Here is a 17,706-nt window from a genome sequence, read left to right as displayed (position 1 = left end):
GACAACCCTCGTATGGTTTCTATGTTATGTTCATACTGGACGACAATGCATTGCGCTCATGTCCTAGCTCTGCATAGTCGTCCCAAGGATGGAAACTCAACAGAGTCATCTCAGAGTCTCGTATGCAGTTTATTAGCTTAGCTTTTCACTTTTATCCCCTGGCTCACCTTAGTGCCAGTTTGAGTGAGGTAGCGGCAGATTGATTTGTCCTTTGAGATTTATCATCTTGGAGGTGACAAATCCCCTCCTCTACAATTTGAAATCTCTATGTTCATGGATCTTACTAGAGGAAGAGCAGGGCTTGCTCAACCAAACGAAGGTGATCCTAAGTTGGTTCTTCGCTTTTTTAATTATTGCATGTTCATTTTAGTTACATTTTTTTCTATATATTTATGTCCATTCCAAAAGATAAAAATCAATTTCAATCCATAGCTTTGATTAGTAGATTGTTTAAGTAACTTTCTAAGATAGATCGATCTGTTCACATAGGTTTAGATTATTATATATTAGTTGTTGCATTTTAGTTTTTGATTTTGTTTAGATAGATGACAATGGTGATCAATGTAGTAATTAGACAGAATATTTGTTGAACTTGTTCATGGGTTTTAGTTTACTTTAAATGTTCTTTAGAGTAGAATTTTAATCTTCCGCAAGCGTAGAATATATTTCATCCCTCAACAAATAGAATAGAATTTTAATTTGTGTTGTATTTTAGATCTGGCTTTAGAATTAGATTAGATAATTCCATGAATCAGTTTTAATCTAGTTCTATTTTATATTCCACTAGAAGAACTAGAGTCCTTAGAATAAATTTAGCATCTTAAGCTTTGATTCTGTTAGGAATTAAGAAGTGTTGATAAAATAGGATTTAGTACTTAGAAAGTGATCTTGAGAGCTCCTGACAGAGGATGACTGAAACACAAGTCACTATTTTTCAGTGCAAAAACCCCCCAACTTAAATTCATCCTTATCATACATAGCTCTAAGAAACACCTAGTTTGATAATGATAAATTAAATGATGCAAGTTGTGAAATCAACATCCTCAAACATCATTTTTGGTGTCATTGTCGAGGAACTAAAAGATCTGGCTACCAAAGTTTGAAGCCTTAGTGTTGATGAAATAAAGAGTTAAGTTGTTGATGAGAAGAGCTAGAGATCCTTTTGGAATATTCCTTCCAAGGCATTATAATATTGGTCAATTGCAATCTCAAGGCTTTCAAGAACAACAAGACTAATTTGAAGAACAACAAGAACAACAAGAACGGTTTGAGCAACAACAAGAAGAAATGGGTGATCGAGTATCAGTTGAGGATCCCCCACCTAATAGGACATTTTCATATCCTATTAATTTGAATGTGGGAGATAATGAGAAACTTATGAAAAATATTTCACCTTTTGTTTTACCCACTTTTAGAGGAAAAACTTTTGAAGATCCTGATCAATTTCTCTTTGAGTTTAAAGTCCTCTGTTAGACTTATGATTATGCATTTGATAACCAAAAGTTGAAATTGTTTCCTTCTACTCTAAAAGAGTCAACATTGTGATGGTTTATGTATTTGCGTGCTAGTTCAATCTCAACATGGTAGGAGATGAATACTATATTCTTGGATAAGTACCAAGATATTGTTGGGTGAAAGATAGGAAGGATGAATTATTTTGAATGAAGCAAATGGAAGATGAAAGTTTGAAAGACTATATTGATAGGTTCTTGTTTGTATACAAAAGATGTGTTGATGGACTCAATGATGAAATTAGTAGGATAATTTTCCTAAGATAAATTGATGATGAGCCTAGAGAATCTTTGAATTTTATGGTAAAAGGAGATATCAATAAGATTCCTTTCGAAGATATTATTGGTATATGTAGAAATTACTCTAGGACCAGAGTTGGAACTAGGAATTTTAAGAGGAACAAAGCTTTAGGTCTTGACATATTTCAAGTAATGGAGGAAATAGAAAATTTGAAAACTGATATACTCCTTCATCTGAATACTCAGTTAGACAAGAAAAACACTAAGCCTTTAGCCATTTACTATTCAAAATGTGGAGGAAAACATATTTTGAGGGAATGTCCATTGAATCAAACTGATCTTTGTGAAATTTGTGAAAAGAATCATGCAAAAAGATCTTGTAATATCCTACCACAGATTAAGAATAATTGAAGAAACCTCCTATTGTTGAAGAAGAGCTTAACTATGTTGGACAAATATCTTAAAATTCAAGGTTTAATGCTTATTCAAGACAATATAGCCCTAGAAATAATTGAAATTAAAACCAATGGAAGAATGTAAAATAATGGACCCCTCCTTATGCAATGTAGCCACGTCCTACATCTTGGGGACCTCCAGAGTGGATTAGTCCTCAATGGAACCAATCACAATGGCAGCCTAATCTACCACCATGGCAGCAAAATCAATCTCAATTTCAACCTTGGCAAAATCAAGACCCAAAAGAACCTTGGGGATAACCTACAACCCTTATTATTGGACCTAATTCTGCTAATGAGCAAGTGAATCAACCTCATATACCAACACAACCAGTTCCAAACCCGAAGAACAATCGTCCTCAATAAATATTCAACATTTATTCTAATCCTCTTGCACTGAATGTAATAGAAGTTGATGATATTCAATTGAGGAATTGAAATGTTCCTTCAAAATCAGATGTTTTAGACAAGGAGGGGGAGTAAAATGGGGAGATTCAGGAAAAAGATCAAAGTTCTGATAATGTGAAGGAAGCAACTGGTAAAGCGCCCAATCAGAATGTTTTAAAACAACTCATGTAGTTCCTAACGCCTCTTGGCCTGATCATATTGACATGGTAGATTCTAAACTTCTTTGTGAACTAAAAAATATCAATATAGAGACACCTATTAGGAACCGGGAAGGATAACTGAGAGGGGGGAGGTGAATCAATTGTCAATAAATTACAACCCAAAACCAATTAATTCAACTTAAAACTTAGTGCCGGTAAAACAAACTTAATACCGGTAAAATAGATTAATAGTTATAGCAGTACCAGTATAAATTAATGCATGAAACAAAAAGAGAAACAACATCCACAACACATGACACAAAGATTTTAACGTGGAAACCTTTTAAGGGGAAAAACCACAGTGGGCAAACTTACCCACAATCAGATGATACTACTGCAGATAGTAAGTGAATACAATAATGGGGTTTGCACATGCAGAAAGGCCAACCTCCTAGAGCTCACCACTCAATCACAAAATAGGAGTCACACTGACTACAATTGGATGGTTAAATCCAATAACAATGTACTGCTTCAATATAGCATCTGCAATGCTAGATTCAGTACCTGTTTAAGCTCTGACCATGAGTTCCAAACACCTTCATAACCTTTCCTTCAACCTTCATATAATATCTACGTGATTCGCAAAGGATCTGCTTATTTTTGCTCTACAATGATCTTCAATATTCACACACACTCATAATAATGATCTTCAATAAGATCTTACAATTATTTATACAAAACCCTAAGACCTTATCATTAGGTTGGCTCCCTAAAGATATTACAATTAAATCAATTACAAATAAGTCTTGATGCTATACAATATGTCGGCTCAATACATTTACACATTATCCAATCAATAAACCATTTCCAAAACGTGTCATGCTGATCTGGAACATGATATCATGTATCGATCAATAACCTAGACCCATCTGCTAGTAAAGACAAATATGTGAACTCGATTAAACCAATAATAAAAACACCAAATCCAAACATCCAATCCATGTCTTCGACATAACCAAATGATCTCTAGATGATAACAAGTCATCATCACTATCGGTGAACCATATAACCTATTGGTGAAGCATATACCGACTGACTGTGCATAAGCCAATATCCATGTCAAGACCGCAATGTGCCAGTTCAACAATAAACAAATATAGCCAGAGTGCCAAATCAACAATGTAGACCTCCAAAAAGATAAGTGTTGACATGAATGACAAAACCAATGAAACACATGACAAAGTCATCCATAATACCAATAATCTCCCCCTTTGGCATTGCTGGCAACACTAGATGGAAAAACATCTAAGTGCCAAAAATAGAATGCCAAATACCAACAATCTCCAAAAATAGATCAATACAAAGTTCTATACCAAAAACAAAAACAATACAACCAAAACCAAAAATACATCTCTCCCCAAAGTACAATGTTTTTCCATAGATATCTCTTCCCCTTTGACATCAAATGCCAAAGCAGTTAAGAATCAAAACATAACATACAACTAACTACCCCCCCTGAGCAGTAGCTCTCCTTCATCAAGACCAGAAAAAGATTTTTTTGTTAGTCCCTGCCAGTTTGATGCCAATCTTCATCATTCAAGTCTCCGCCGGTGGGGAAATTACCCCAAGCTGCTCTCTGAGATATTCAAATGTTTCCTTAAGCAAAGGCTGTAAAAATATCTGTAATTTTCTCTTTAGTATTCACATAAACCAATCTCACTTCATTTGTTCAACATTCTCTTTCAGAAAATTGTACTTAATAGAAACATGCTTTGTTTTAGAGTGAAATACCAGATTCTTTGATATATCAATTGCTGCTGAAATATCACAATGAATAATTATCGGTTCTTTTCATTTTACCTTGATATCCTTCAACATTTTACTTGATCCATAATACCCGTGTGCAATTAGTTGTTGCTGCAACATATTCTCTTTTGCTGTAGATAATGATGTACAAGTCTGCTTCTTACTGATCCATGAAATTAATCTTTTGCCAAGAAAGAATGCACCACAAGTGGTACTCTTTTTGTCATCTACATCTCCTGCCCAATTAGCATCTGTATATGCACATAACTCAAAATTATCATTCTTAGGATACCATAAACCAAGATTTGTTGTGCCTTGTAGGTACCAGAAAATCCTTTTTTCTGTTGCTTCATGATTTTCTTTAAGATTGCTTTGAAATCTAGATACAATACACACTGCATTCATTATATCAGGTCTAGTTTGTGTCAAATACAGTAATCCTCCAATCATATATTTGTACCTTGTAAGATTTATAAGAGCTGAATCATCCTTTAATGTCAATTTATCTATTGTAGTCATAGGAGTGCTTACCGGTTTGGAGTTTTCCATACCAAATTTCTTCAAAAGTTTTTTCAAGTATTTTGTTTGACATATGAATATACATTTATCTGTTTGAGAAATCTGCAAACCTAGAATTTTTTTATATCTCCAATTATAGACATTTCAAATTCTTCCTGCATCTTGTTAGCAAAGTCTTTACATAAGTCTTCTTCACCTCCAAAAATGATATCATCCACAAATACTTCAATAACCAAAATATCATCATTGGTGATTTTGTAATACAAATTACTGTCAGCATTACCTTTAGTGTATCCAAGCTTTAAAAGATATTTATCCAGTCTAGCATACCAAGCTCTGGGAGCTTCCTTCAATCCATATAAAGCTTTCCTTAACCTGCAAACCATATCCTTAACACGTGTTAATGAAAATCCATCAGTTTGTTCAATGTAAACTTCCTCTTCAAGATCTCCATTCAAAAATGCACATTTTACATCCATTTGATAAACTTTATAGTTCTTGTGAGCTGCAAATGCAAGAAATAGTCTTACTACTTCAATTCTAGCTACTGGTTTTAATCAATTCCTTCTTTCTAAGAATAACCTTTACAAACTAATCTTGCTTTGTTTCTGATTACTTCACCATCCTCATTAAGTTTATTTCTAAATACCCATTTAGTTCCAATTACATTTTTGTCTTTAGGTCGGGGAACTAATGTCCAAGAATTATTCTTTTCAATTTGTTCTAATTCTTCTTCCATTGTTTTTATCCAATGTTTATCTTGACATGCTTCAAAAATTGATGTTGGTTCAACTTGAGAAATTAAACATACCTCTTCATTTGCCAATCTTCCTCTAGTCATAACACCTTGATTTTTATTTCCAATTATCTGATTTTCTGAATGATTCAATCTTACATACCTGTGTTTATTCTGATTTCCACTTATAGGTTGTTGTTCTTCAGTCACAGTTGAGTTCTTTGATGATTCGAGTGTGATTGGTTCTTCATTCTGTACTGGTGCAATATGTGCCAGTTCATTAATAATCATTTCTATTGCTGGTTCTACAGATCTTAATTCTCCTCTAAAATGTTCATCTATCTTCTCATTAGTACTTTCAATGATTTTCTGCAATCTTTTATTATAACATATATATGCCTTGCTTCTAGTTGAATATTCAAGAAATATTCCTTCATCACTTCTTGGATCAAATTTGCCAATAGACTCATCTCTCCTTATATAGCATTTGCTTCCAAATATTCTGAAGTATTTAAGAGTAGGAGTATGACCAAACCATAGTTCATAAGGGGTCTTACCAGTTTCACCTTTGATGTGACCTCTGTTGAAAGTATAAACCGTTGTATTCATTGCTTCTCTCTAGTACACATGAGGTAGATTTGCTTCCATCATCATGGTTCTTGCTGCATCCAGTATAGTTATGTTCTTCCTTTCCACAACTCCATTCTACTGGGGTGTCTGGGGTGCTGATAGTTGTCTTTTAATTCCATTCACTTCACAGAATGTATTGAGTTCCCTAGATGTAAATTCTCCTCCTTGATCAGATCTCAAACATTTGATATTCTTGCCGGTTTCATTCTCTACCATTGCCTTATATATCTCGAATATTCCAAAAGATTATGATTTCTCCCTGAGAAACGTAACCCAACACATTCTAGAATAATCATCAATTATTAGCATAAAGTATCTATCACCCTGAAGACTTCTTGTTCTTGTTGGACCACATAAATCAGTATGAATTAAATCAAGAATCTTATTGGATTTCTCAGAAATGCTCTTAAATGTTGTTCTAACTTGCTTTCCCATTTGACATTCCTTACATACCAGATTATGAGGTTTCACAATCTTAGGTAAATTCCTTACTGCCTTAGTTGAACTGATCCTTACAATGCAATCAAAATTCACATGACAAAGTCTTTTATGCCATAACCAACTTTCATCAATGTGTGCAATCAAACATGTCTTATCACTGGTATTCAAGTGAAAGATATTACCTTTAGTCTGATTACCAGTTGCAATCTCCAATCCAGTTATGTTCATGATTTTACATTTTCCATTCTTGAATTGTAATTGAAATCCTTTTTCCACTAACTAACCAACATTCAAAAGATTATGCTTTAAACCTTCAACATAATAAACATTTTTAGTATTATGCTTACCACCCAAAGATATAGTGCCTCTTCCTTTGATTAAATAAGCTTTGTCATCTCCAAAATTTACTAAACCTCCATGAATTTCCTGTAATGATAAGAATTTTCTTTTATCACCAGTCATATGATGCGAGAATCCACTATCAATGATCCATTCATCATTTTTTTCAATTTTTGTTGCTAATGCCTGCTCTATTGGTTTGACAATAGGTGTCGGTTGATCTTCTTTTAGTGCAACAAATGCCCATCCACTATCTATTGGATATTAATTTGAATCATTTGTAACACCTTCATCTGCATAGTAACATGACTAATCTTTGTTTTTCTTAAATCAATATCTTTGATATTCAAGGTTAGGCTTATATGTTCTTTCTGCTTCCTCTCTTAGTCTTGCATGTCTATCAGGACACCTACATGCCATATGACCAACTTTATTGTAATTAAAATATTTGAAAGGTGCTTTACCTTCATACTTACTTCCTATTAGACCTTTAGGCATCTTCCTTGCAAATAGTGCTTCAAGTTCTTCAAGTTCTTCATTTTCTCTCCTGATATCTTCAAGTTCTTTTGCATAAAGTGCTTTCCAATCAGATTTGTCAGATGATGATGATGATGATGATGCTTTGAAAGCTATATCAGTTTTGACTATAGCAACAAGACCAAACTCTTCAAGCTCAGATGTTGAAAGCTTTCCAACCAAAGTATCTCTTGAAATTGATGTATGAGGCATTGTTCTCAACTCATTAATAGCAGTCACTTTCATTTTGTAAGTTGGTGGCAAAGCTCTTAAAACTTTAGAAACAATTTCATCTTCACTTAAAGATCCTCCACAACATTGTATTCCTAAAACAATTTTATTAACTCTTTCCATAAATGGAGAAATTCTTTCATCTTCTTCCATTTTTAAATTTTCATACCCGATTTGGTAATATTCCAATTTTGCAATCTTGACAGTGGTATCTCCTTCATTCAATGTTTCCAGTTTATCCCAAATAGATTTTGAAGTAGATCTGTTTGATAATCCCATGATTTTCTGATATGATAATGCACTCAAAAGTGCTTCTCTTGCTTTGCAATCATTCTCCAAGTCTTTAGCCAATGTTGGTGGATGAGGGTTATTCGGAGTAGGACCAACATAGCCATTATTTGTAACACCTCATATATCTCTTCCAATGTCATTCAGATGTGTTTCCATTCTGATCTTCCATATACCATAGTTAGTTCCATCAAGTTTAGGACTATCCTTCCTGAAAATATTTGCTGCCATAGGATCTCCTCAAGCTGTTAGGCTTCTGCAAAAAGAGGACTAGGCTCTGATACCAATTGTTAGAAACCAAGAAGACAACTGAGAGGGGGAGGTGAATCAATTGTCAATAAATTACAACCCAAAACCAATTAGTTCAACTTAAAACTTAGTGCCGATAAAACAAACTTAATGTCGGTAAAACAGATTAACAGTTATAGCAGTACCGGTATAACTCAATGCATGAAATAGAAAGAGAAACAACATCCACAACACATGACACATAGATTTTGATGTGGAAACCCTATAAGTGGAAAAACCACGATGGGAAACCTTACCCACAATCAGATGATACTACTGCAGATAGTAAGTGAATACAATAATGGGGTCTGCACATGCAGAAAGGCCAACTGCCTAGAGCTCACTGCTCAATCACAAAATAGGAGTCACACTGACTACAATTCACTGGTTAAATCCAATAACAATGTACTGCTTCAATATAGCATCTGCAATGCTGGATTCAATACTGGTTTAAGCATTGACCATGAGTGTCAAACACCTTCATAACCTTTCCTTCAACCTTTCGATAATATCTGCATGATTCACACAAGGATCTGCTTATTTTCGCTCTACAATGATCTTCAATATTCGCACGCACCCATAATAATGATCTTCAATAAGATCTTACAATTATTTATACAAAACCCTAAGACCTTATCATTAGGTCGGCTCCTTGAAGATATTACAATTAAATCAATTACAAATAAGTCTTGATGCAATACAATATGTTGGCTCAATACATTTACACATTATCCAATCAATAAACCATTTCCAAAATGTGTTGTGCTGATTTGGAACATGATATCATGTACCAGTCCATAACCTAGACCTATCTGCCGGTAAAGGAAAATATGTGAACTTGATTAGACCAATAAGAAAAACACCAAATCCAAACATCCAATCCATTTCTTTGACATAACCAAATGATCTCCGGATGAAAACAAGTCATCGTCACTACCGGTGAACCATATAACTTGCCGGTGAAGCATATACTGGTGACTATGCATAACCCAATATCCATGTCGGGACCACAATGTGCCAGTTCAACAATAAACCAATATAGCCAGAGTGCCAAATCAACAATGTAGACCCCCAGAAAGATAAGTGTTGACATCAATGACAAAACCAATGCAACACATGATGAAGTCATCCATAATACCAACAATACATCTACTACGAATCACTAAGGACATACTAGAAATTAACCAACTTGTTAAGTCACTTTGTATTAAAACTCCTAGAAGAAAAAGAAAATTTCCTTCTACAATCCAAGTAGGAGCTAATCTCACCGATGTGTTGTCAAGGAGATTGCTTCCTTAGAAATATAGTGACCCTGGGAGCCCTGTTGTAGCGTCCTAAAATTGTACCCCTTGCAATATTTGACTGCATTTGGGTCTTCGCCTTAGTGTTTGTAGCCCCTCGGCCTGATTCAAGACTTGATTATGCTCTTTCACATCATAAAAGCCAAAATTATCAACTTTGCACTTGTTTTGCACTTGATCCTAGCCCCAAAATAGGGCAGGACCAGGACATAGCACCTTGGTCCTCACTAGGACCAGGGTGCCACGCCCTGGTCCCCCTCATTTTGTGCACTCTTTGAACCCTTTTTTCCTATCAAGTCTAGGCGGGATTTGTTGGCATTATAACATAGAAGGGGAGATTGTTGGCATTTCAATTAGGATATTGAGAAGGTTGTTGATGATTATGGATATAACTGATTAAAGATGTTTACTATCTTAATATTATTATTTTGTCATTGATCTCAAGAAATTGATTTTCTAATTCAGTATGATGTTGCCATATCTTAAGAAGTATGATTTGATGAGTATAAAGATGTCGGTAAAAGACACAGAAAGAATGTGATGAACAAGGCGAGGAATAAGTTATTCAATGGGAAACTATTACCGAGTTAGACAATGACGAGATCATGATGTTTAGATTGTTTTGATATCCTACATATGTTGTTGATTGTAAGGTTAATACTATACTATGTTACCAAGCAAAGAACCTAGTTAGTAAACCCTAAGGAACCTAGTCGGTAAACCCTAAGGTTATCGCTATCGGTTAATGAAGGCAGAATGTCTACCGAGTGAAGTTTAGTATTTACCGAGTTGCAACCGAGCTGTAACAAAATGCTTTAAATGATTAAAAACATTATTTAATGAAGGAAGATGATGAGCTGGAATAGATTAAATGATTGGTATGCCGTGCATGAAGTTTGTTAAAGAATCTATGGTAAAGGAAGATCGGTAGAAAGATCTACATCGCAGATTGAACCGCAATACCTTAGCACAAGTTCCAAGAAATGTATGCAAGTTCCAAGGTGAGGTAAAACATTTTCAGATCGAAGGATACATTGAACCTGGTCAAGTTTAAAGATCTGATGGTTGTGATTGATCATGGGATATGTGATCAAGGAGATTAAGTAGTTAGAAAATTGTTTATAAATAGGAAACTGTTGATAAACAATGCATGCGGGCAAGTGTAAGCACAAGGATACTACATAGTGATTACCGAGCATAGAAGCTTGAAGACCTATTTGAATAACAAATTATAGAGCCCAGTAGAGGGACAAGATAAGTCCTATGACTAGATTGTATTGAGCAAATAAGAATCTGCTTCAACATTTTAGATGTGAAGTTGCAGATAGATTTTTATTACTATTATTTTGTGAAGTGACAGAAAATCTCTTAACCAAGTGGACTTAACAGTCTTATTTGTAAAATCCTCTAGCAAGGTGACATTCTAATTGAGTGTTTGAAATCCTTTAACAAGGTCACTTCTAACAAGGTGAAGATCCTAATAGATCTAAGGGAAATCCCTTAACCGGGTCACATCTAGCAATGTGTTTGTAATCTTTAACATGATTTGCTTTTAACCGAGCATACTCTAGAAGAGTATATTTCTTAGTGGGTCCGAAATCCCACAGTGGTTTTTCCCTATTTGGGTTTCCACATTAAATCTGGTGTTATGAGTGTTATGATGTTTATATGCTTATGAGTTTGCATGTTTAGCAGTTTTGGTTATATTGCTGAAGTATATGTTATTGAGGTTGAATCTGTTGTTTTTATGGAAGATTAAGTTTGTATGATTCACCCCTCCACTCTCATCTTGTTAGCTTGGCATTTGTACTTACATTAAGTATCAGAACTATCAATTGGTATCAGAGCTTTGGACTCTGGAAGAAAAAAGTTTAAAGGTACTTGAGGAAAATATCCAAAGATGTATAAGAGGGTTGCACCGAAGTTGAACAAATCAAGTTTCTCTACATGGCAGAAATGGATGAAGCCGCACCTATCAGGAGTTGGAGAATATGTTGTATATTATCTGGAGAATGATTTCATTACACCTAGCACCTATCCATTGACAATGGAAGAGATAAAGGCAAAGAAAGAACATATTCAAGCAATGATGGAAATAACATTTGCATTGACCGACTCAGAATTTAATGACCTAGAAGGCTGCAATGATGCCTAGGCAATGTGGGACAAACTCATATCTATGTATGGCGGTGATGAACATGTTCAAAGAGCAAAAGTAGATAGTCTAAGAGGACAACTTGAATCTATGAAGATGAATGAAGGTGAGAACATAACCCAGTATAGTACAAGACTAAAGGAGATTGTCAATCAAATCAAAGGAGCAGGAGGAACCATTGAAGAAAAGGATGTCACAAGTAAGTTATTGAGAACCCTTCTACCTGCTAATGCAATCTGAGTCTCTGCAATCAATGAATTGAGGTCTGTACCCAATATGCCAGTTTCTTTGGATGCTACTATTGGTAAGCTACATGCATTTGAGTTAAGTAACTTTGATAACAGTGGGTCTTCGGTAAATAAAATTGAGTCTGCATTCAGTTCTTTTCATCTTGATGAATCTGGTGATTACAATGATAGAAAGTATAAGTACTCTAAAGGGAATCACAGTGGATCAAGTGAAAGATTTCATAAGAACATGGAAGAAGTACACAAACTTTATGAAGAAATCAGAAAGCAAGAAGAGTTTGAAGCACTATTAGCCAGAAGGTTATCGAGAGGCAAAGGTAAGTATAAAGGAAAACTACCTTTGAAATGTTTCAATTGTGATAAGATAGGACATATGGCTTCTAACTATCCTGACAAAGATTCTACTAAAAAGAGAGATTACCGAGATGACAGACAAAAAAATAATCATTACAGAGGATACCGAGACTTCATAAGAAGAGATAGAAAGTCATGCCTAATAGCCGATGAGGAATCAAATGATGATAAATCAGATGAAACTGATACAGAGGAAGTAGTTTATGTGGCTATCAAAGATGGATCAAATGAAAAAAAGTATGAAGAAAAATCCCTAATATCTCACTTAAAAACTAATGATTCGTGGATCATAGATAGTGGATGCTCACATCACATGACAGGTGATAAACACAAGTTTGTTATGTTAGAAGATTATGATGGAGGTTATGTAAGATTTGGTAATGATGCACCATATCCGGTAAAAGGTAAAGGATCCATAACATTTCTTGACAATGCTAAATGTATTGATGTTTATTGGGTTGAAGGATTGAAATACAATTTGTTGAGTGTAGCATAGCTAAACAACACAGGTTACCAAATAGAATTTCAGAAAGCAATTGTCAAAGTTCATGACAAGCATGGAAAGTTAGCTGCTACCAGGACACAAACAAAAGGTAACACCTTTCACCTTGACTCAACTCGAAACAAGTATCTGTATGCAAAGATAGATGATACCTGGTTATGGCATAAAAGGTTTTGTCATATAAATTTTGATAATCTGATCAAAATAAGCAAGAATCACCAAGTAAGAGGTCTACCGAGTTTGGAATAACCTGAGAATGCTATGTGTTGAGGATGCCAGATGGGTAAGATGACAAGATCAAGCTTTACAAGTAAGTCTTACACTTCTAATGGAATTTTAGATCTTGTGCACACTGATCTTTGTGGTCCTATGAAAGTTCAAAGTTATTATGGTGACAAATATTTCATATTATTTGTGGACGATTATTCAAGGATGATGTCAGTAATGTTTTTAAAAGAAAAATGAGAAGCTTTTCAAATGTTTAAATGGTACAATGCAAGAGTTGAAAATGAAACAGGAAGACAACTGAAATGTCTTAGATCTGATAGAGGAGGTGAGTTCACTTCTGATGAGTTCAACTTATTCTGCAATGATCATGGTATAAAAAGACAAGTCTTTGCACCAAGAACTCCACAGCAAAATGGGATAGCTGAGAGAAGAAACATATCTATTGTGGATTGTACCAGAACCTTGATGATTGCAAAGAAAGTGCCATAAACATTTTGGAGAGAAGCAATAAGCACAATAGTTTACACCCTGAACCGAGTACAACCGAAGAAAGGAACTTTGAAGACACCATATGAAATCTGGTATGACAAGAAACATAATGTAAGTTACTTCAAAATCTTTGGAAGTAGATGCTATGTACACAAAGATGATAGAAATGGAAAGTTTGATCAGAAAAGTGAAGAAGGAACATTTCTTGGTTATTCTTCTAGAAGTAAAGCATTTAAATGTTTGATCAAATCATCTAACAAAATAGTAGAAAGTGTAAATGTGAAAATTGATGAATTTGCAGAAAGAAATGATGAAGGAAACTCTATGGAACCAGAAGATTATGAAGAATTTGTCTATGTTCAACCGACAAGTCCTACCGAGAGAGTTACTGAAGGAAATGAAGAGAATGTCCGGTTACCGAGTGATGAAGAAGATCATACAGAATCTACCGAGCCTGTATTAGCCAAGTATGTCAGAAGGAATCATGCATCAAGTCAGATTATAGGAGATAAAGATGATCCAGTGATGACAAGGAACAAACTGAGATAGAACACATGTTTGATATCTGAATTTGAATCGAGGATAGTGAAAGATACATTTAACAGTGAATATTGGATAAATGCTATGACAGAAGAGATTGATCAAATCAAGAAGAATGACACATGGACATTGGTGCCAAGACTGAAGGACAAAAATGTAATCGGTACAAAGTGGATTTTTAGAAACAAGCTGAATGAAAAAGGTGAGGTCATTCGAAATAAAGCAAGACTAGTTTGGAAAGGATATGCTCAAGAAGAGGGAATTGATTATGGTGAGAATTTTGCACTTGTGGCAAGACTTGAAGGAGTAAGAACATTGTTAGCATACGCTACCTACAAAAATTTCAAGGTATATCAAATGGATGTCAAATCTGCATTTCTGAATGGTATATTAGAAGAAGAAGTTTTTATTGAACAACCTGAAGGATTTGTTGAAGACAAGAATAAAGATCATGTATGTAAATTGAACAAAGCTTTATATGGTCTAAAACAAGCACTTAGAGCATGGTATGAAAGATCACATTCTTATTTAATCAAGATTGGTTTTATAAGGACAAGTGAAAACAACAATATGTACATGAAGAATGATGAAAATGAAATACTGATCTCAGCCATATTTGTTGATGATATTATCTTTTGTGGAAATCACTCTTTATGGAAGAACATTGGAAATGAAATGAGAAAAGAATTTGAGATGTCACTAATCGGTCAGATAAAGTACTTTATAGGTTTACAAATATTGCAAATGAAAGATGAAATTTTCATTACTCAATCCAAGTACATAAAGGAAATCTCAAAGAAATTTGGAATGGAGGATTCAAAACCAGTAAGTACTCCTATGACTACCGACTGTAAATTATCAAAGAATGATGAATCTGCATCTATTGATGAGACACTTTACCGATCCATGATTGGAAAGCTACAATATGTTGTTCACAGCAGACCAGACATAGCACATGCAGTAGGTATAGTTGCAAGATTTTCTGCAGATCCCAAGGAAACACACTGTATATGGTGAAAATGGATAACAATAATGACAATATTGAAAGGCTAAATGAATTCAACCACAAAACCCTAGCCTAACAATCAACAAAGATCCACCATAACATATGAAGATTACCTAAGACAATGCAAATCAAATGAAATCACAAAGATTATACCATCACATGTCCAATAGGGTTTTGATCTCCATTCTTCCTATCTCCATTGATCTTGCTTGATATATTTGCTCTCAGATTCTATATGCACAAGAGCTCAACAAAGAACGGAATGTGGTTGCAAGTAGGATCGTAGTGTAGTCAAGTCCTTAAGATGATTCATTAGAATGCATAGAACGATTAGGGTTTGATAATGAAGGAAGCATCTCCTTATATAGAAGACACTATATGAAATGGAGGGATAAGATTGAGAGGTGTAAAAGGAGGTCGGCTATGATTAGAGGGTAGGTAGAAGAAATAATAAAATAATGAAAGGGGGAGGTAATGTATGAAATAAGAGATGAATGACATGTGTCATGGGTAGAAAAAGCTAATGAATTAATTAAATAAATAAAGATTTATTTAATTAATAGAAGAAGTGGGATCAATTAAATAAATAAGATATTTATTTAATTTAGGAAAAATGATAATTTAAATAAATAAATGTATTTATTTAAATGAGAAATAAGGCTAGAAGAGGATAAATGAATTAATTAAATAAATAAGGATTTATTTAATTAATAGAAGAATTAAGCTTAGATAATTAAATAAATAAAATATTTATTTAATTAGACTGGACAATTTTAGGTGTCTACATTTTGCCCCTCTTTGAGACAATGCGGCTTGTCGCGTTGTTTCAAAGAAGATAAGATGAACTGATATAGAGTTGCCCCAGAATGGGAATGATATGCCCCCTTGAGAGATTGGATGAAAATGTCTAGAAAGATCCCAGACAATCTCTCGATAAGAAAGAAAGGCTAGAATGGATTGACCGAATAAAGTGACAAAGTCACGGGATATTGAAGACTGACTCGGGAAATGAAGGCGAGGGCTAGGGTAGGCTATAAGATAGACCACGGGAAAAAGACATCCTCATTGTCATCTACACCATCACGAGATCAAAGTGCAGAGCGAGAAAAGAGCAAGAGCAGTCAGCAGCGATGGCCTTGGTTCATAGATTCGACCGCGTTCGCCGATTCCAGAGGCCAGTAGAGGCAGGAGAGCCGGTAAGTACCATCAAACCTCCTTGTATTTTGACGCATGTATTTTTGTCATTAATGCATGCTAGTTAGAGCAATAAATGCGCTTAGGAATAGGGTAGCAAAAAAGTCTGAAAACGTGCAATCGCATCTGCGTCGGTGCCAGGTGCGTCTGTGATTTTCATGGTGAAAACTATGAATAACGTGTGCTGATTAGTTCATACCAACACTATGTCTCCCCATAAACCCGTTTGATCAAATTTATTTGATCAGTTGTAGGGCGTAACCCCTACTGGCTGGGAGCCTTCTGTATTTACAGAGCTGAAAGTGCCGCATGTATGGCCACACGAGCGGATGCCCTTACTAGCACCATTTTGTTTTAGAGGCCCAAATCCTTCTAGTTGTTGGGGTAGGAGGTCGGACCTTTGGTAGCGGCCCACACACATACGGTTCTTAGTAGAGATACAAAGTTCGCCATGGGGAGTTTTCATGGGGACTGATGCTTGGCTGACCCGAGAAGTGAGTGCTGAGGGTGGAGCCAGTGAGGTCAAGCATCTAAGTATCCACTCTGAATAGCGTAGCCTCGGGGGTAAAACCCCATGTGGGATCAACAACTATTGTCTTGGCCAGCCATAAGAATTGTGCTTGACTTATGTTAAACATTCAAAACATTCAAAACCAAACAACAAAACATTGTGTCTTTTGTGTCTTCAAGTGTATGCAAAACAATTTTACATCAAACAAAACACTTTTCTTGGAGTCATTTTGGAGTCTAAACACTAGAAAACATTGAGTCCTCATCAACATTGTGTCCTCTTGTCACGAAAAATAGTCAAACAGTCAGATTTGGTCACAACAAAAACGACTTCACAGATTGGAAAAAAATTGCACAAATTTTACAGAAGCGCGTCTGTGTCTGTTTTAACAACGTCTGTGTTGTCTAGGCGCGTCTGTGAAGGGCAGAATAGCGTCTGTGTTTATAACAGCATCTGTGTTTAATATAAGCACGTCTGTGTCGGGTAACCACGTCTGTGAAGTATACAGTCGCGTCTGTGTCTGGAATTGAAAACTGTTACAGTCCAGCAAACATAAACAGGAAAATCTCAGAAGCGCGTCTGTGTTGAATAGAGTAGCGTCTGTGTCAGGAAACCGCATCTGTGAAGTAT

The sequence above is a fragment of the Cryptomeria japonica genome, chromosome 2 (assembly GCF_030272615.1).
Source record: "Cryptomeria japonica chromosome 2, Sugi_1.0, whole genome shotgun sequence".
Lineage (NCBI taxonomy): Eukaryota > Viridiplantae > Streptophyta > Pinopsida > Cupressales > Cupressaceae > Cryptomeria > Cryptomeria japonica.
Note: the sequence above shows the minus strand (reverse complement) of the source record.